The sequence below is a fragment of the Acanthaster planci genome, linkage group LG01 (assembly GCF_054643075.1).
Source record: "Acanthaster planci isolate LZ-2023a linkage group LG01, COTS_SCS, whole genome shotgun sequence".
NCBI classification, from domain to species: Eukaryota; Metazoa; Echinodermata; class Asteroidea; order Valvatida; family Acanthasteridae; genus Acanthaster; species Acanthaster planci.
In genome coordinates, this window is record NC_141777.1 from 26927723 (window position 1) to 26948768 (window position 21046).

Sequence of the window (21046 nt, forward strand, 5' to 3'; positions counted from 1 at the left end):
GTTCAAATAGTTACGTTTACATGAAATCAGAAAAATTTGAATATAATGTGGTACACTAAATTAAGTCGCAAAAGGCTTATTGAGAGTTATTGATGCAGAACAGTCTTCTCTCCTGTTTATAGTGTGATGTCACAGATTTTGGACCTGGCCACCAAACCCATTGCACACAGGATTATTTTGGCCACCATATTGGAAGTAGTTCCTATGAAGTATTAATTAATTCCAGTAGTGTGCAGATGTACGTTGAAGCCTGGGTTTCTTAATTGCGCATGGGTGGTTAGATTTGTCATTAGTTTTGCAGACTACATGAAAGCTTCATTCTGTTGGATGTTTGTGTACAGATAGTGCGTCAATACTCTTATGATTAAGATCTTCTGTGGGACGGCTTCCTCTGCTGTCTTTGAAGTATATCTATGTTGTCGTGGGTGTAGGTTGGTTGGAAAGTGACAATCGTGAGAAGGAAGTAGTCCACAAACTCGGAGATGTTGGCACTTGGCCAATAGCAACTGCTGATAATTGGTCTGCCTAGAAAGTTCTCCCTGGGGTGGGGTTTTGTGAATTTTCAGGAGAAAATACATGGTAGGGTAGCTGATTGGTCGTCCAAGTGGGTCAAGGTATAGTAGGTTGAGGTATCACTGCGATAGGTTTTGAGCATTTTTTTCTGAGGACTTGGTAGACAACTTGTGTGGTTTCTTAGGTGATATTGTTCTCAACAGATTCATAGTGGTGGGAGTTGAGGTGTTTGAAACCAACCAGTAGAAAGTCCTCCCAATTCATGATGCAAATGCCGCAGCTGTTTTCATAGGGTTTGATGATAATTTGTAGATTGGTTTTTAGTGTGTGTATAGCAGAGGGTTGTGCTTTGGAGATTTTGTGGGAGGATTTCTCAGTCTGATATGGGCCAGTTTCATTTCGGTGGGCTCCAAGTAGTTCTCTAGTGGGAGACTAGGAGTTATTTGGAGAGACCCTGAGGATGGCAGTTTGAATGTCTTGGTTTGACGAGTTTGTTGTGAATAAGGTATGCAATTCTCATGTCTTTGGAATTGGTTGATATCATCTATAAGTGAGATTCACGTGGGTTTAGCTGGGATTTGAACAAAGTTCACTCCTTTTCCGGGAGATATTTTCTCAAATGTGGAGAGGGGATAGCCTGGAAAGGTTAATTATGAGACTAGGGGTACTCAGGCTTTGGCCTTGGTTACTCTGTGTAGTAGTGGTGACCCAATTTTTGAGATTGGGTCTTACGTTTATTGGCCTCATGGGTTTTGGTTAATTTCCTATTAGCAACAGAATCTTCTCCTTTTTTTGAGAGATGTGATGGCTCTGAAAATAGCAGTTGGTGTAAAGTGGTTGGTGATAATTCATTTTCTTTAATCCCCTTGTGATGGATTTCTTTAAAAAAGTAGTTGAAGATCTTGATGGTCCGTCTCCACATTGTTATCTTCGACAAAAACAAGAGAACAAACCAAGGCTACTCATGACCAACTAACAGAAGATGACTTTGTCTGCCATCTAGCCAACCTACTCCAAGATCAAGCTCACCACCGCCATCACAATTGTTCCCTGATCCAACCTTGGAATCTACAGTCACCAGCAAAAAACCAGTGCTATACTTGGCAATAAAACAGCGACCCCTACACCTACCCAAGAGCCTACAGGACATGCCCAACTTCCAACAACTAGAACACCTAGAGTGTCCCTAGCACTAATTATACTCATTTCTCTGAACCTAATAGAACTACAAAATCTGAACAAACACCTCGTGCAACAAGGCCACTGATCAAATCAAAGGTCACCTCCTCAGAGTCAACTATGAGGAGACGGATCATCAAGATTTTCAACAACTTTCCAAACAAGAAATTCACCGCAAGGGGACAAAAAAGAAAACGCTAAACGATCAGCAAACCTCTTACACCAACAGCGCTTTGTTCAGAGCCACCACATCTCCAAAACGAGAAGATTCTAATGTCGAACCACTGTTGTCCCTATCCCACGGCTAAAAGAAAATTAACAGAAACCTTAAAGGTCAAAAGAGAACAACATGACCCAAGAAACCAAACAACTTGTCCACCAAGTCCTCAAAAATGCTCCAAAATCACCCTATTGATACCTCATCCTAAAAGGCCTTGATGACAAAATGCAGTCTCGCTCAACCAGAGGATAAAAAAAAATTTCCTAATGTCCAAGGACCCTGAATAACTCAGGGTGACAACACCACCATAGTCCTTACAACTTTCCAACCAAAACAACCACATCAACCCTGACAAACTGGAAATTGACCCAATTCAAAAACTATTCCCACCTGTATAAATGAATACAAACATGTCAATCTTTAAGTGGGAGCATTGCTGAAGACTTGAATCACCATTTTCCTAATCCCCCCCCCGATTGTAAATGCATGTGGAAGTGAAAGCACACCATTCAGGAGGAATACTTCTATTAATTAACTGTTTAAAAATGCGTATCAGTTCATGTTCATACGTAAATTGGCCTAAAATGGGTTCTGTTTGAATGTTTTGGAAAATCGGTAAACATTTACTGACCTTTTATTTTCGTTTAAACCTATAAACGTCACACCCTTAGGCTCACCATACCACCAGTTACCAAGTTACAAATGTTGTGTTCCTTGCAGGGAAAGTCTGTGAAAAAGGTAGGGGGTGAGAGAAATATGGAAACAAATTTTACTTTACGTACAGAGGCTGTTGATGTAGAAGGTCAAGGTAGAATCGACAGTTTGAATACATGTTTTGTTTTTCTTTTTGTCAGTTTTCCTTTTCGTGTGACTGGATTGAATGAGTGCCTAATCACCAATGGAGACATGAAGCTTGGGTATCATAAGCTGTGGAAGAACCAGATCTACCTTAATCACTACAATCTGGTAATGGGGGTGGTGATTTTAGGTTTCTTGCCTCAGTTTCATAATTTCAGTTTTTACAGTGTGGCTTAAAATACTCTAATATTGTTAATCAGAAATTTTCTAAATAATTCATCAGCGTAAATGACATCCCTTTTCAATGAACTGTTGTTTATTGCTTTCATATTTATTCTCAAGTTCCCAAAACTAAAGCCACAGAGACATTTTTCAGCGTGACAATCTATGTAGAAGCAGCAGCTTATATTCCGAAAATTAGGGTATATGTTTGGCTCTATATGCCGCATCTGTATGTGCAGGAACAAAAAAATGCACAACTGTGGGAACATACATACATTGAATGAATGAAAAGGGAGACTGAAAAGCCGGGAATCTTTTCTAAGTTGATCATGTTATGACATTGCTAACCGGTATGTTACCTTTGTTATTTACCCAGGAAATGGCTTGCAGCCAGTTGTCTCTTGTCTTGTAAGAGATGTTTCAGGAACATGTAGTCGGTGTCATGTATCACACTTCACCATTTGTTATGAAATTCCTTCACTATGTAACAGCCAATGCCGATCACATGCCAATACATGTAAATAGGCACAGTGGCAAAAGTGCGAGTGTCCTATTGAAAATGTACAGGGTCTGAACTTAAAGGTGTTTTCTTTCAGGTTCTGCAAATTTTTAAAGACTTTTAATAGTTTTGAAACCAGATAATACGAGCCTTTCATATAGATATACTTCTTGCTCAACTTTCTTTAGGGTAGAATAGCGTTGAGCCTTGTTGACAAAACCCTCAGTCCTCTAACACAATTCATAAAGTCCCCACCCCCAAATACATATATACAGTACCTGTACATTTATATTGGTAAATTTGTTCTTTAATTGTTTTCTGTTTGCTCGTGAGCTGCTTTGGGCACTGGCTGAAATAGCCTTCCTTTTCGCTATTTTTTTAAATACTGCACCATACATAGGCCTACAACTTGTGTGTGTATGCATCCACTCCAAAGCACTCAGCTACAAATTTCATCGGCATCAAACTTCTCAGGGCCCTGTAGATCAATACTAGGACTCTGCTCTGGACTTAAGAGACTTGACTTTAATTCCTACAAACTCCAGCCTTCCCCCCCCCTGCCAAAAAGGGTCCCCCCCAACAAGTTCAGCATCTGTCTTGTAACAAACACAACCTCATTTTGTTTTGCAGCATGCCAAAAGGACAAAATGAATGATCCCCCTTTAATACCAAGTCCTTGCTACAAACACATCCACAAGCATTCAGTGTTGACAGGGGAGTGTTATTTAGTAGACTCCCAGGCAATGACCCTTTTTCATGGTTTATCCCACTGCATTGCCCTGTAGGTGATAAGTGCAATACTCGTACTGTCAGCACACTCTCCCTTGGGTGTTTCTGTAGATCCTCCATCTGTATTCCAGGTAACCTTTTGTATTATAGTCGGAGTATGGAATGCTTGGTCTGGACCACCGACCTCTATTATACTGTGTAATAGAGATCGGTGGTCTGGACACACTGTCAGGGAAGTGGCACTGTCCCTTCTGAAGCTGTTAATACAATAGGAATCAAACTAATTGAGGATTGGTCATTCTTTGTCAGTATGCTGTTAGGCATACACATTCACATAAATGGGGGGAGGGCAATTACCCAATTTCATCTGTTCAGGGCCTTCCACTATAAAAATGGCACCATTCCGCACCCCCCCCAACAGCAAACCAACTGGTGTATGGGAGGGAGACATGGGGAGGGAAAGAATTCTTGTATGGATTAAAAAGGCTTTTCACCCCACTCCAAATCAAAGCCTGGTGATGCCACTATTACCGCAGGAAGGATCAAAATGTGTCTGTGGGGGTGTCATGACTGTCCCCCAGCACTTGGTCCATCATGTTTATATTTGGGCCCACATTTTTACACTACTTCCCTCTGTGAACCATATCACTGGTCTTGGGGTTCAATATACTTCCATGTATTCTACCATCAAGAACATGGAAATTTGAGGGCAGATGGATAGAAGCTTTTGCAGCATTGTATGACTGCTGCCTGAAGACTAAACTTAGGCCTACTATCCTCATGTCCAAGTCCTTTTAAAAGTAGACACATAATGGCACCTTTCGTTAGTTCACATGCTACCGTCCATCAGATCAGTCCATCACATCAGTTCATCCGCCAACATGATTGAGGTGTTTAAAAATCTTGATTCAATGCCTCCAGAGTATAAAGTTCATCCGAACTTTAAGTTGTCTCATGCTGTTGTACACAATAAATGTCCTGTGGACATGGGTAAGTCCATGGAACGTCTTCCCTTCCTGCATCATGTTGACATCTTTTATTCATGAATCCACACTTAGTATGTAAGGTTGGCACACACACAAGTGTAGATCCGCCTCCAACTGGGGAACTCCTTGTTCCTCCAACTTTTTTGAAGACCTCTTGTATGTTTTCTGCACAAATGTCAAGAGCCGAACTTTGTTGAGTTCGGGACCTCATTATCCTTGATATTTCAGGGTTCACAACTAAATGTAATGCAAACTCCCATACATACACATACAAATCTAGCACGGACAATTATTTTTATGTTGTAAAAAACTACCATACCAACTATTTTATGCTGGATTTCTGGGTTGATTTCCTTGAAATTGTTCCTCTTGATTTTGCTACACACAACCCTACCCCCACTAAAACTATTTTTTGGATGAGGAGCATACCTGGGGTCCACACAAAATTCACATAAACTGCATCTTATGGGTCTGTTTTACTGACACATTCACACAAAGTAATACATTGTATATGTAAAACAAACTCACTCCACCTTCCTACCACAGCTATTGGGTTCAAAACACTTTATGTTCACCTAAGTGTGTCGAGCCACGTGGTTCCAAGGTAACTCACTCAACACTGTTCTGTAGTTGTGGGACCCCACTAACATGTTGTGGGACCCCACTAACATGTTCTGGCAGCGCTAGCTATTGAGGGGATCCAACACACATGTTGGGCACACAAAGTCTCCACAATCGGGTCTACTTTTCCTTCACTTCCTAACTTTACAATGCCAACCAGGGCTTAGCTATACACTCAGCACAGAAAGAATGCTAAGCATTTTGGTTAGTGCCCCTGTGCTGCTTGTGCACCTTTCTACATATGCAGCAAGGTATGAGACGGAGAGAACCCCCCCTGCTTTGTGTTGGTCATTGTCTCGCAGGAATCTGGGGAATTCCCTTCAGACATCTTGGGGGGATGTGTTAAGTAACAATAGTCTGGAATGTGTATAGGGATTGGACATGTTGGGGGGGTACCCCTCGGTCTCGTTTCTTGCTGGGTATATTCTTGGCAGTCTAATTCAACAATCATTTGCATCAACTGCTTTTTGTCCTTTGACACCTACAATGCTGCAGTCATCTAGGGGGAAAGCACATTTTCTGGTGTTCTTTTTATGGTTTCAAAACATAGCTACACACAGGGAGGGTCCCTTTATAGAGAAATCTGCCTCAAGAAACATACTCCAATATGGAATGTTTTTGAATTATTTACAAATGCACACTTCAGTCAGGGGATATTTGAAGGTCATCTTGGAATTCAATGAACTTAAATTTCAACATACTGAATCCACTAATGAGTAAGCTTGCCAAACTTTTTAAAAGAAGTTGAGAGGGAATGGCATTGCATGCTTTCAGCAGGAATGTCCGAGTTTGCAAAATGTAAATCCACTCAATGCATTTCTCTACAAACAGCAGCAATTGATAATGCATGTAGAGTGTATTCAGTGATATGAATGTAACCCACCCTTGACCAGTAATAAACAGCAATGACCTTCTGCTTTGTTGTTCAAGAGGCTTACTTCACTCCTTGGCATTTTGCCAATATTTTTTAATGTGAGTCATCAGAGCCATATTATGGTTCAATGGTCAAAAGGGAGATACTGCATGCACTGCTTCATATTTCACATTAAAAAAAATATTACTACTTGTTCAATGAAATGTATGTGTGCTAAACTAAATTTGAAGGTGGACACACAGACTTATTGGTAATCTAATTCTGATCAGTGGACTGCCTAGGTGAAAGATTATGACTGAGGTACCATAATTTCATTTTCAGTCATAATGCATAATATACTTACATACAAAAAACATACAGCCAGTTCAAAAAACTTCTTCAAGCACTGAATATTTCAAACACTACCGTAATTAGACATGCGACATGTTACATGTATATCCAAAAGATGCAAAACTGAGGCCAATAAATTAGTTACGGTTCAGAGAGTGACAATTACTTGAAAAACAGTCAGTCTACTTAAGTGATGAACATTACATTCTAGCTGATCACACATTTACCTCCAATAAAAGATGCCAATTTTCAAAGTCATGGTTGACACAGTGCCCTTCATGTGGGGCTTCCAATACAACAAAAAGTGCAGTCGGGGTCGTCCTTTATAAAAAAAAAACCATGTCATTCAAAAATATTTTTTCAACTAAAGCACATCAATCAAAAGTGCACAACAGACTTATGTCTTTAGATAGTATAGTAAAATTTAAAACTGTTGTACACATAGTGTACTTTTTTAGATGTGGTTTTGGAGGAGCAGAGGCATACTTTTATATTCTCCTTTGAAGAAGTCTTTGAAAAAGGCAAAACTAGCGCTCATGATCATTCATGTGCATGCTCGATGGACAATTAATACGGAGGAAGCAAATTTGCTTAGTATGAGAGATTTCAAGTTGTTGTTGACAGAAGTGAACAGGCTACAGCATTTCTGTTTATTGCCCTTCATTATTAAATTTTCTAGTTCAAGTATTCTTGTGCTTGACTTGAACAGAAAATGTCCTTTACCATAATGTATGAGACAGCTGCTTTTGTTTGCTTTAAAATGGACAAGTACCCGATGAAGAGACAATTTTACGATAAAGTGAAATGGCTGCAGTAATGTAGCTGCACTTGTAGTTTCTGTGTAAGATGACGAATTTAACTTATCAGTACAGAAATTTGCATATATGTACAAACCAAGTCAGTGCCTTCAAAAAGCATTCAATATAAAGATAAAAAGTAGGGTATATGTCAAAAGCATGCATTTCATCACCTTGAAAGCTGCATAAAACAGTGACAGCACAGCCAACTCATGATTATTCATGAGCTGGGATGAATGTACTTTTTCTTGTGAAGAAATGATCAAAGAGGGATTTAATTTAGCAATTAAATTTTTTTTGTTAATTTCAGTCAGAACGATCTTACAGTTTTGAGCCTGTATGATTGTTAGTTTAAAGGTTGGAGATTGTTTCATTCTTTTTCACCCTCTGAATGAGGAAGGGGGTTTCAGTCATTAATGGGGTTTGGGGGTTAATGGCCTTATTTTTATCAAGTTAAAAAACTCGAAAAAGCCCAATGAAAAAGTCACTAATCTTATATGGGTTTCCTACAGTGATGCGAATGTGGCACAGACAAACACGTCACTGCTGACACAACAGCAATCCTCTCTTTGATCGTTTCTTCAAAACGGAAAGTAAATTCACCCAAGCTCGTAATAACAAGAGTTCACCATATTGTCATATTTGTATGCACCTTTGAAGACTGGCCATATATAGTTGGTAACCGCAGAAGGAGATTAGTGACTGTGCAAAATCACACCCCCTAAAAAAGCAACTTTACAATAGCTTCTGTATTTACAAGATGAAATAATTGATATGAGACTGATGGATGCCTATTGAGGACTAATTCTGCTCTGAATTACTAAAGTTTTGGATAAAAAGCTGTGATCCAGAATATGTGAGCTGTCATCATACATGTAAATGGTTGCCACCAGTAAGTTTTAGTGCTATGGATTCACAAAAAAAATTTTATTTCATAACAAGAATTTGGTACAGTACGATTTCCTAGTAAGAAATGAGCAAATTTTCCTGGGGACCAAAAATCTGTTTGTTGTACTGTGATTTTCATAGCTGAGTGCCAAATAACTTGACGAGTCAACTGTATACACACAACAGCACGAATCAAGTCATTTCAAATTACAACTTAAAGGTCAGATGAGCTCAATACTAGCAATGGAGGTAATGAATTAAGAACACTTCATCATGTTGGCAGATAAAGACATCCAATGAACTGTGGCATGTGAACTACAGAACGGATGGGTCTTTTCCAATGTGTTTTGTTTTAAAACCCTTGGGACTTGAACATAACATAAGGGGCCAGACTTTATCTTCCTTTCAGGCACCAATTGTACAATATTACACAAACTTCCATCCACTTGCCCTCAGGTTTTCATGTTATTGATTGTAGAATAAGTGGATATAAATTGAACCCAAGCACTAGGAATATGATTCAAAGAGGGAACCAGGGAAGATATTTAGGCCAATTACAAACATGATGGACCATGTGCTGGGGGGATGTTGACACCCGCAGTGACACCCTTTTGATCCATCCAGAAGCAGCAATGGCATATGGTTCGAGTCAAGAGATGGGTCATTTTAAACATAACAGAGACCTTTTCCTCCCTGTGGAGAGTGTGATATCATTTCTAGAATGTCAGAATTTGAACCCCCAAAATGACATGAAAGAAAACAAAACATACATAGGTAACATATCGCTCTCCTATGCACCAGTTTGCACGTTTTTCGGTGGCGAGGCCAAAATGGTGTTTTTAAGAGGCTGCATTAACAGCTCCACCTAGTTTTATAGTGGGAAGCCTTGAACAGATGAAATAAGGAATGTGCCCCCATTAATATGTGCAGACAAAGAACAACCATCCTCATTAACTTTGAATTTTTTTTCTCTCTTTTTTTCAGGAGGAACAATGCCACTTCACTGACATTTGTCCAGTTCCAGCATTCTATCCTCAGATCCATTTTGTGAAATGCAAAAGGTTATTTGGGGAACAGATCTAGTATCTTGAGCAGCAAAAACAAATTCCCAAAGGAAACTGTGTCGACACCACTACGACTGATGTGGGAAAACCTATGGCCAATTGCAGGTCTTATCCTTAGAGCCTTATAAATCACCCTCCGACATTAACACTGAATATTTTTCAATGCACCTGTAGCTTTGACTTGGTGTCATTTATTTGCAAAACCTTTGTCTTTTTGGCATGCTGCAAAGAAAAAAAAAATAATAAACAAAGAAGAAATGAATAAATAAAGACATAAGAATAAAGGATGAAGTCACCAATATATATTTTATATGGGGCTTCACGGACAGTGTTAGAGGGCTGGGGGTTTTTGATTCTGCTTTAATAAAGAAAGTATAGCAAGAAATTGGCAGTGTACATATATGAAAGGCTCTTCATACCCTACAATTTGAAACCTCTTCAAAATCAAAAAAACCCAGCAGAGTCTGAAAGACACAACTATTAAATCTGTAAACAGCACGTTTTCAATTGGACGCTCGCACCTTTGCCACCATACCTATTTATTGACATGTTCATAATTGTGATTTATGGGAGTAAAGGTCCATGGAATGCCAGTAATGTTGACACATCACACTGGCTACCTGAAGCTGTTTCCTGACAAATAACAATGGTGACATATTGGTTAACAATGTCATAAGATGATCAATTTATGAAAGATTCCTCACAATACCTTTTACCTTCCCATTCATTCTGTATGTGTGCCCCACAGTTGTTAATTCCTGCATGCACAAATGCATCATGTAATTGAAGAAAAAACTTGCAACCTTCTAGTATATCCGCTACATTAGTCAAAAAAAAAAACAGATAAAATGCTGCCAAACGATTAAAGGAGCTCGGAATATCGTGTCGAAAAATTAACAGATTCAAAACTAGACTACTTAAAGTTTGAATCATTCAATTAATCCAGCTGTACTCAGAAAGTCAGATGACAAAGATTTATACAGGTATTGTATGACAATACCTGTATGAATACCCATGGTAACTATGGATGAGTCATCTTGCCAAAAGGGGAGGGGGGGTGCAAAGAAAGGAAGTGTTGAATTCCAGGTTATGTTTCAGATGAGGTGTATACCTAGGTCACCAGGTAATCCAATACCTGTCATTTAATGTCAAGACCTGGTTTCTATAACGGGGACCACATGCTAAGGGCTGGAATCTATGTTTAATTTGATAAATGTTTAGTGTTAAACAACTTTACAGAGGCTCAGTGCTGCCAACCTCAGTGTTTTAAAGTGTAGGGACCTCGTGAATATTGATAAGTAGTCTTGGGACTCCGCCCACTTTAATACCATCTTGACCTGATCATGCCATGCCTACCTTGTCATTGAATTAAGATCTGGAGTTTTCTTTCCTAAAATCTAGCAGTGTCAGGCAGTGATGTCCGCATTATAGATTTGTCAAAGATTGGAATAGACAATAGACAAAATGTAGAACATTATAGATGCAACAATCATGGGACTTCAAAATCGATCTAAAAAAGTAAAATAGGAAAAGTCGACTAATGTTGGTATTTAAGGGCAGTGTAGCAAACTGAAGGAAAAAAATCCATATCCATGTAAACGGTCGTACAAACCCATCCCCACCCCCCAAATTGCTGACATATCAATGGGCTGGGGGTCCCAGTTGTTGACAAACAGCTCTGATGACTCAACCACCAGCCACATTGGAGTGTAATCCTTAACGCTGTCTACTGTTATAAACCATCACCACAAGCCATTTAGCTAAGTGACTCCCTATCCTTGCCTGCTTTACTCTGAAGCGGATAAGGAGCTTATCGTTTATCGTTTCCCACTTCATGAACCATTTCTATTTTGACTTAGCACCTAACATCAATTTATCTTCATTTATAGGAGTGATCATGTGCATTGTTGGAAAACTATGTACACTGTACATCTATAAATATCCATTCATTAAAAAAAAACACTGAGTTACCTGTAGGCAGCAGTGAGCCTCTGTAAAGTGTTGGCTAAATGTTTAAGTGGTATGTGAAAGTTGTTCTAAACACTTGTCAAATGAAACATAGATTCCCATAGATTCCCTCAGCGTGTGGTCCCATTAGAAACCAGTTTGTGACATCAACTGACAGATATTTTGATACCTGTTAACTTCAATTTACACCCAATCTCAAACTCAACCACACCATTTCTGGTCTTCCTACCCAACTTTTAGCACTATAACTCCTCTAAAGTTATTCATGGGTATTCACTTTTCCTTGGGTCCTTTGAAATAACAGGTGGGGTGAGTCAACGTTAACTTACAGTGATCTCTTTCAGGCAAATGACATTGCACTGAATCTTGTCAACTATTTAATACTGCCTGCCGGTACTTCAGGCAAGAGTCATATGGGGGGGGGGTCTTTTGAGAAATAACATTCAACAATCGAGTATAATGAAACCCCACAGAGTAGTTCACTTACAACAAGTTTTCTCAAAAGCTCAGAGTTTTATTGAGCTCTTTCATGATGGATTGGCCTTGACCTCAATGCATTCAAAGTGCACATCAGCTCACACATTCATGCATTTACAAGTAAGGGGGTAAAAATAGGTTGGCAGTATGTACAGACTTTTAAATGAATGTTCCTGTGAATGGTCAACATTAATGGTCAGTGGATCAACAAAGACACGATATAAGTAACCATGGCAGTGGACACAAGGCCAACTGTATGTATGGGTCGGTCGGATGTTTTGGGTTAAATACCCTGACTGGACCACCATATTCTTATTTTAACCTGTGCTTGTGAAAAATACAACACTGTTATATTAAGTTGAGCACACATGTTGAACAACACGTTTAAACCTGCTGTATGATAAGACACTCCAACTGCAACACGGTTGAGCTACAGGCAAATATACACAGGAAAAGGCGGAACCGTATTTATCAGCTGTCAACAAAGCAATGCACGTAAATATTTCCGTGTTCCTTGCTACAACTTCCTGCAGCGCACACTACAAATGCTAGGCAGAAATGCAACAGGAAAAAACTGCAAAAATTGGCGGCAAAGACTTTGTCTGAGATTTCATTTAAGAACAAGATGCAGTGCACTAAAATGTATGTACTTAAAAAAAGAGACGATGCAGGCAATTGAGCAATCAAGCATGCATTTCAACTCTCTACCAATGATTATATGCAGTGCCACAAACTGTGCATTCAGAAACCCTGTACATTAAAACCCACTGTTATTTAAAACATGAATTAATTTAAGGCATGCCTGTCTGTGAGGAAAAGAGATAACGTTGACAGATAGGAAAAAATGGTACAGATTACTACCACAATGAAAGAATGAGGGGTTATTTTTAAGTGCTATAACAGCAGAATGGAAATACAACTACAAGTCCAATCCCAATCCATCAAAAGATCCAGGGGAGGGTGCTTATATGGGGCCTGCCCCCATCAAAAGAGAGAATTTTTGAATTTTGGAAGACCCAAATTACAGCCCCACCTCTCAGAAAGGCCATTAAGGATTACATGAAAAATATTGTACAATATCTGCACCCCCCCAAAAAAATTTGGTTCTAAATCTCCCCTCGTTCAAAACAGTGTGTCAACAACAAACGCAACCAAACTAACATTTTCTCCCAATATAAGTGCTAGATATTGTTCTTGTAAGTATAGGGCTTAAAATTGAAGCTTTACTGTGTTGTATTTATATCAGTGGTTGAAAGTTTGACTCGAGCGGAGGTAATTTTGCCTTTTGCAACTGCGTGCATGCATGGTAGCTAGAAGCACATTTTGTTATGGTATCAACTGATCTCGACGGGGAGACCCGAGACTATGGCATCCGAGACCAAGACCAAGACCGAGACCGGGCGTTTTTGAGATAGAGACCAGCTCTCCCAAGACCAATACTTTGGCAGGGCGAGACTGAGACTGAGACCACAATAAAGTCTCGAGACGGTCTTTAAAAACTGCAGAGGGTGTACAATTGTGCATTCGGCCAAATTCATCCTTTGCATGATGCGATGTTTTGAGTTAACAAATTACCCCACATTTCTGCAGTATCACACTCAGCTTATTTCTGACTGTTAACAACACATTGAATATGTGGGGAAATTCACTGTCTGCGATTGGACTTGAACTTGGTCACAATACACGATAGGCTGAAGACCTATTGTAGCAAATTATCAAACCAGTGGACAGGCCTTCATCATCGGAGTGTTGAAGGATGTGAGGAAAAAAGTATGCCAATGACTCATTGGTGAGTGGGGCAAAGGGCAGACAGTACTGGTGATGTTTGGCTGTGTGGGTCATTCCACGAAGTGCGAGCACAGTTTGTGACAGCGTCCCTTATTACATCAGTGGAAATAAACATCTTTTTTCCCTGCATGTGGATTCTAAATTGACATTGTTCCAAATCTTGCTAGGGTGGATTGGATGCATGTCATGCATTCAATCCAGAGTGCTCCGTATTTTATCGTAAGCACATTTTCTGGCGCGGGTCCAAATTTGTGGCAGTGGAATCCAGTCACCAGGCTGTCTGGTGGGTCATAATAGGAATACAGACTTAAAGAAATTGAAGTTCAATTCCCGCCAATTCCAACCTCATTTTTTTCTCCAGCAGAAAGAAGTTCCTTAAACAGTTCAGTGCTTGTCTTGCAACAAACACAATGTTCATTTCATTCTTGCAACATGCTAACATGACAAAGCTTTGGAAAGTGAATGATCTCTCTTAAACACAAAGTCAAAGCTACATGTGCACGTACACCCACATGTACATGTACATTGACTTTAATGTTCATATGGGAGGGTAAGTGGCCCTCTGGGTGCATAAAGTGCAATGACCTTAAGTCTACACATTCTCCAATGGGAAGTTTTGCTTGATGCTCTAGATACGACACCTGAACTCATGGTAACCTTTTGCATTACATTATATGGGTCTGAGTAGGAATGCTGGGGCAGGGCACACTGTCAGTGAAGTGACACTGTTTCTCCAGGAGCTGTGAACACAGTAGCAAGCAAACCAAGTGAGGATGAGCGTTATTTGTCAGTAGATCCTGTTTGGCACACACATGCGAGTAAATCGAAGTGCACATACATGTACCTATTTTCGTCTGTTCAAGGCTCCCAATAAAGCCAGCACACAAATATGGCCTCATAAAACCCCCCATGTTCGTCCATCCCTCCAAAGCAAAGAAACGGTGCATGTGAGAGGGGCATATTGACGGTGTGTTTTATTTTCTGCAGTTTTGTTTTTAAATGCAGACATTTTAGAAACAATAATATACTTTCAATGGGGAGGAAAAGGAGATTTCATAGACGAAAAATACAGTACCCCAACTCAAAACCTAGTTATGACACTGTTACCACTCTGGAAGGATCAAATGGGGTTTCTGTGCCGGTGGCATCACTACTCCCTCCCTCATGTTTTGGTATTTTGGTCCAAATTTCTTCACAAGCTCCCTGTGTAAATCACAACTCATTTGGGTTCAATTCATTTATGCGTATTCTACTGTCAATAACCTGACAATCTGAGGGCAGACAAATCGTAGATTTTGAAGCTTTGTACAACTGCTGCCTGAAAAGAAGAAACAGTCCTAAAGATGGTGGGCCTACTACGTCTCAAAGGAAATTCAAAAGACACAGTGGCACAGTAGTAGCCTTTAGAAGCATGGCGGACACAATATGAGGGTACAAGTTAAAGTGGATAAAGTTGGAGTAAACAGAAAAATTTTATCCAATCCACAGCTCAGATAGGCTAATGTACTGCATTTTACTGGGAAAGACCCAATCAATACAGTAGTTCATCTGCCAACATGATTGATGTGTTCAAAACTCTTGATTCAATGCCATTACAGTATTGAGTTTATCTGAGCTTTAACTAGCTATTTGAAATAACTTGTTTCATGCTGTTGTGTATACAATGTACTCTCATTATTACAAACTCAGCTGAGGCAAAAGTCAAGTTAAAACAAATACTGGTACAGATCTTCAGCCCAAATGAATATTATTACACCGGGGGAAAAAAGCTGTAACAAAGAAATCGCACTGTACCAAATTCCTGTTACACTGAAAAAGTTGTGAATGTTGTACTACAATCATTGTAGGCAACCATTTATAACAACAGTTCACAAATTCTGGATCACTGTCTTTTATCCAGACTAAAATCAGGATTTGTCCTTAGTAGGTGTCCCTCAATCTCTTATTAGTTGAAAGCAGCTGAAAAGAGGATGGCTGTAATGTCTGCAGAAATGTATTCATTCATCTGTGTCACATACACATTGCCGCAGGGAAGTTATTTAGATGAGTGAGGATCTTTTCTTACAGTACGCTTTTCAAGTTCTTAAGGCACCAAGTCAAAATAGAAACGGTTCATGAAGTGGGAAACGATACATAAACGATAAGCTCCTTACCCCCTTCAGAGTAAAGCGGGCAACGATATCACTACCTGAATGCTTGTGGTTTGATGAACACCACTCCTGGGTGATGTTTTCTAACAATAGAGAGCTTTAAGGATTACTCTCCATTGTGGCTGGTGGTTGAGTCATTAGAGCTGTTTATCAACAGCTGGGACCCCAGCCCATTGATATGTCAACAATTAGGGGGGGGTTGGGGATGGGTTTATACTACCGTTTACATGGATAAGGATTTTTTTCCTTCAGTTTGCCACGCTACCCTTGGCAACATTAGAGGACTTTTCTTATATCACTTTTTAGATTGATTTTGAAGTCCTGTGATTGTTGCATTTATAATCTTCTCCATTTACTCTATTGTCTAATCCAATTATTGACAAATCTGTGATGTGGAAATCACTGCCTGACAGTGCTAGATTTTGGGAAAGAAAACTACAGATCTTAATTCAGTGACACGAGACTTAGCGATGCACATAGGTCTGCTGACTCTGAAGGAGTTAGTCTTTTGTTAAGAGATTAATTGCTTCCCCTTCTCAATAAGCTGTGCTAAGCCTGTGGATGAACTGGCCCAATTTACACAACAAAGCCGATGCACAATAACCATTCCTGGTAAGCTGGGAGTCAGGGCTTTTGTACCAAGGTGGGGAGATGGTGGTATGCATCAAAGGGGTTGCCGCATAGCCAATTCTCTTTCGGGAAACGGTGCCTTGCAACCATTACCCACTTGCAGTTGAATCAGGCAATGGTTTGAATGGGGATTAAGGGCAACCATTTCCCGCTTGGTCAACCGTTTCTATTTTGACTTGGCGCCTAACTTAAAAAATTAAGGCCATTTACCCCTCAAAATCCCATAAATTACTGATTACCCTTCCCGTTGAGGTGAAAAAGAAGACTAAAGATGAAACAATTTTAAAACCTTTAACTAAAAATAAAACAAGCTGAAAAACTATAAAATGCCTGTTCACATCTGTCATGCAACTTGAAGTCTGTCATAGTAGTGAACTTTGCTTCACCTTTATCCATCAAATAAGTATACACACAATTCATGAGCGCTGCATTTGCCTCTTTAAAATACTTTGTAAAGGGAGAACACTTTTGTCAAAAGTAGTCTACTCTCCTTCCAAAACCGCATTATACACTACATGTACAATTGGTTTAAGTTTTGCTACACCCTCTTGATAGACGTGACAAGTCTCTTATGAGAGTTTGACTGATATGCACAGCTTTAATTGGAGACTTTTTAATGACAATAGTTGTTGTTTATAAGGATTCTTACTGCACATTTTGTGGTACTTGAAGTTCTCAAAGCACTTGGTCCTGGTTATTCACTGAACTTTAAGACATGATTTGTTGGCCTCAATTCTGCAGCTTTGGATGGTCCTTTGGGAAGTCTAATTATGATAGCTGTAGCTTTTGAAACGTTCACTGCTTGAGGAAGTTTTGGCAGAAACTTGCGGTATGTTGTTGCATGCATGTATTTTATGCACTGGTATGACTAAAAATAAAAGATTGGTGGCCCAATCTTTCACCTTGGCATCCACTGATCTGAAATACACAACAAATAGGCATTTGTTTTCACTGTTAAATGTAGTACACGTAATCCTGCACAAATACATTTCAATGAAAAAGTAGTGATACATCTCTTTTAATCATGAAACATGGAGTACATGCCAAATCTCCCTTTTGTCCAATCAAACTATAATAATTGCTCTGATTACTCAATACAACAAAGTATATTGGCAAAAAGCCAATAAATACAGTTAGCCTCTTAAACAGGAAGTGCTGTTGAAATGTGTTCAGTGCGGGTCAAGCTTAGGTTACATTGATGCCACATTGAGTACACGACATCAATTGCTTCTGTTTGCTGAGAAGTGCCATTTAGTGGTCTTCCATTTTGCCAAATCTGGCATCCATGCTGGAAGCATGCAATGACTTACTCCTCAACTTCTGTAAAATGCTCACTGTTTGGACAAATTACTCAGTGGATTCAGGCTGTTGAAGGACCTTTAATTCTCACATGACCAACTGAAGTGGGCATTGGTAAAGATTATAAAAACTCACCAACCTTATATTTGTGATTTCAAAACCATAAAAAGGACCCTAGAAAATCTGAATTTCCATGGATAACTGTAGCCTTTTAAGTGTCAAAGGGCCAAAAGCAGGTGACAAAAGTGGGTGCAGATTGGATTTTGAGAAAGGCTGAGGAGCACTCACCATGATGCTTTACATTCTTGCCAAGTTGAATGTATAGGTTGAGCCCTAGTTGGTATCATGAAGTGAGGAACTACGGGAAATCTAGACCAGATTGTCAGGACTGTGCATGTCCAGTACATTCTGGGTTGCCTAAATAGCTAGTACAGCTCAGGGGTCTTCACAAACACAAAACAAGAACATGTTGGATAGAGTTACACGAGAGCCATGGGATCTTTAGCAAATATGGTAGTGGAGCATGTAATGAACCCAACAGTTCTAGGGGGAGGGTGGAGTGAGCTTGTTTTACACCTACAGGCACTACTTTGTGTGGATCTTTAACCAAAATAGACCCATGAGATGCAGTTTTAAGTGAGCTTTGTATGGATGCCTATCAAGTATTCCATCACCAAAAAAAATCAATAAATAAATATTGTGGCAGTAAGGCTGTGTAGCAAAATCATGAAGAATAAATTCAAGGAAGTCAACCAAAAATCAAATTTAACATAGTGGGTATTTTTTTTTCTAACCAAGAAACATTATTGTCCACACTAGATGTGTATGTATGTATGGGAGTTTGATTTTTGCATTCACTTGGGAACTCTGAACAATACAGTAGAGGACAGTAGCGTCCCTGATTCAATAGTTTACAATTGGCAATTATGTACAAAACATATGGTAGGTCCAGGGACAAAAGAGGAACAATAGGAAATCCCCAATTGCAGGCACATACTGTGCGTTAACCTTACACACCTGGTGGGGATACATGACAGATGGAATGTTCCCTTCAACATCAAGTGGAACAGAGTATTCCGTCTGTCACTTGATGAACTTGTTCTTTCAACAGCAATACCAACAGAGCAACTGTGTCCTCACATGCCAAGAATTCAATAAAAACCTATCAAATGGTCTCATTGCACTGTTTTTTTGGTACAGTCTTGCAAGTGCATGTGTTGGATGAATAATCAATGCAATCCGTCTGACAATTCACCCAATGAGAGGGATCACAAAACACACAGGAACATCATTTGAAGGAGGAACAGATTCATAACAGGACAGGTTTTGTCTGAACGTACATATCCTTTGGATTTGTCTTGGTTATCTTCTATTACACTCCAGATTTGCTCAATGGGGTTAGGGTCTGGGCTCTGGGAAGGCCATTCCATCATTTTCAGTGCTTCCAAGGCATCCTGCTGATATATGTACATGTACGGTAGCTCCTACAATAGTCTGATGCATGCTTTGGATCATTATCCTCCTAAAAATTAAACCCTGTCCAATAAAGCGACTTCTGGAAGGCACTCATTGCTTTACAAGAATGCTAAACTTTCCTGTCCACTTGTCCATTTATTTTGAGTAGGTCACTAGTTCCTGCTCATGGTACTTCCCCCACTGTGCTTTACAGACATTCATTCTTGACCTTTCACCCTTTTATCTGTGTATGTCTACTTGCTGTTTGGTTCCAGACTGTCCACTGGACTATGTGCTGATGCTCCTTTGTCCCATGTTTGTTTCTCTTTACAAAATTCAGACGTTTCACTCTACTGTGCTCCCACAACGATCACTTCTTAGCAGCTACTCTTCAAATAAGTCTCTTTTTTTTCAACCTCCGACGCACAGTTAATAAAGAAACAGCAACACCATAGATCAGATTGCTGAAGTTCTCTTCAATATTTTGATTATTATGACAGATTATGAACTGTGCCACCACACTTTTGTTTGCACTCATGCCCAGAAAATATCAAGATAATGGTGATGTACATGTGGGAAAGGCTCTCATTATTATGAAGTTTGAAACTATAATTTGTTTTTTTTTTAATTTGCTAACGAATTTTTCCAATAAATTTGTACCCTGTGCATTCTCCATGGGATGTTGATGCTTTTGCCACCATGCCCATTTACGCATAGGATAATTATGATTTAAGATTGGAGAAAAGGTCCATAGAATACGTGAGTGTGACATTGTTGCTTATCACAACGGCTACTATTTGAAACAACCTTTAAAAAACACCGGGATGCAGACATCATAAAGCAATTTCCTTGAGGAATAAAGGTGAAATAACAGTTCACAATGTCATAATATGGTCAATTTAAATGTATAGAAGATTCTCCACTATGCAATCTATTTCCAGTTCATTCGGTATGTGTGTATGTGCCCCTTAGTTGTGCATTTTTTCCTATACTATAGGTCCAACATATAAAGCCAAACTTACAGTTGAGAAAAAAATGCAAACTAGCACACTACAAACATGTGTACAAGAAAATTGTAGGTCCTGATTTTGTTTTTCCTTGAGATGTTAACCAAAGTTTAAGGTGATAACTCGCCTGCTCCCTGACATGCTGGAGAATTTTGTTTATATCTGGCTCTGATGGTAGGGTGTTTAACATTACTCTGAATGAACGGTACAATGTAGACGGGTTTGCAAAAGGGTTGACAGTGTGCCAAAACTGTAAGAAAGTTAAGGGTTGAAGGTTATTGGCATAGTAGTTCTTACTGAAAACAAAACCCAGCCAACTTTTTAAATACAGCCAAGTATCACCAGTACTGTCTTGAGAGTCATTCACTACTCGAGAGTCACTGGCATAACATTTGTATTTTGTACACCGTTTTTCTCACTGTGACCTTACAATTGCCACAACTACACGGCCTCACCGGTCATATTTGCTATAAAAGGCTGTATACAGCCTACTGACCATGTTCAAGCTCAACAGATGCTCATCTTCCCAAACATTCGACATGAGACAGCAAC

At 39.5% G+C, this 21046-nt stretch overlaps 1 protein-coding gene across 1 annotated transcript in view; it reads left to right on the forward strand.

The window, feature by feature from the left end:
- Positions 1–21046, forward strand: part of LOC110975243 (TNF receptor-associated factor 3-like) — a 223376-nt gene that overhangs the window by 124795 nt on the left and 77535 nt on the right. The gene's annotated exons all lie outside the window — the stretch shown is intronic.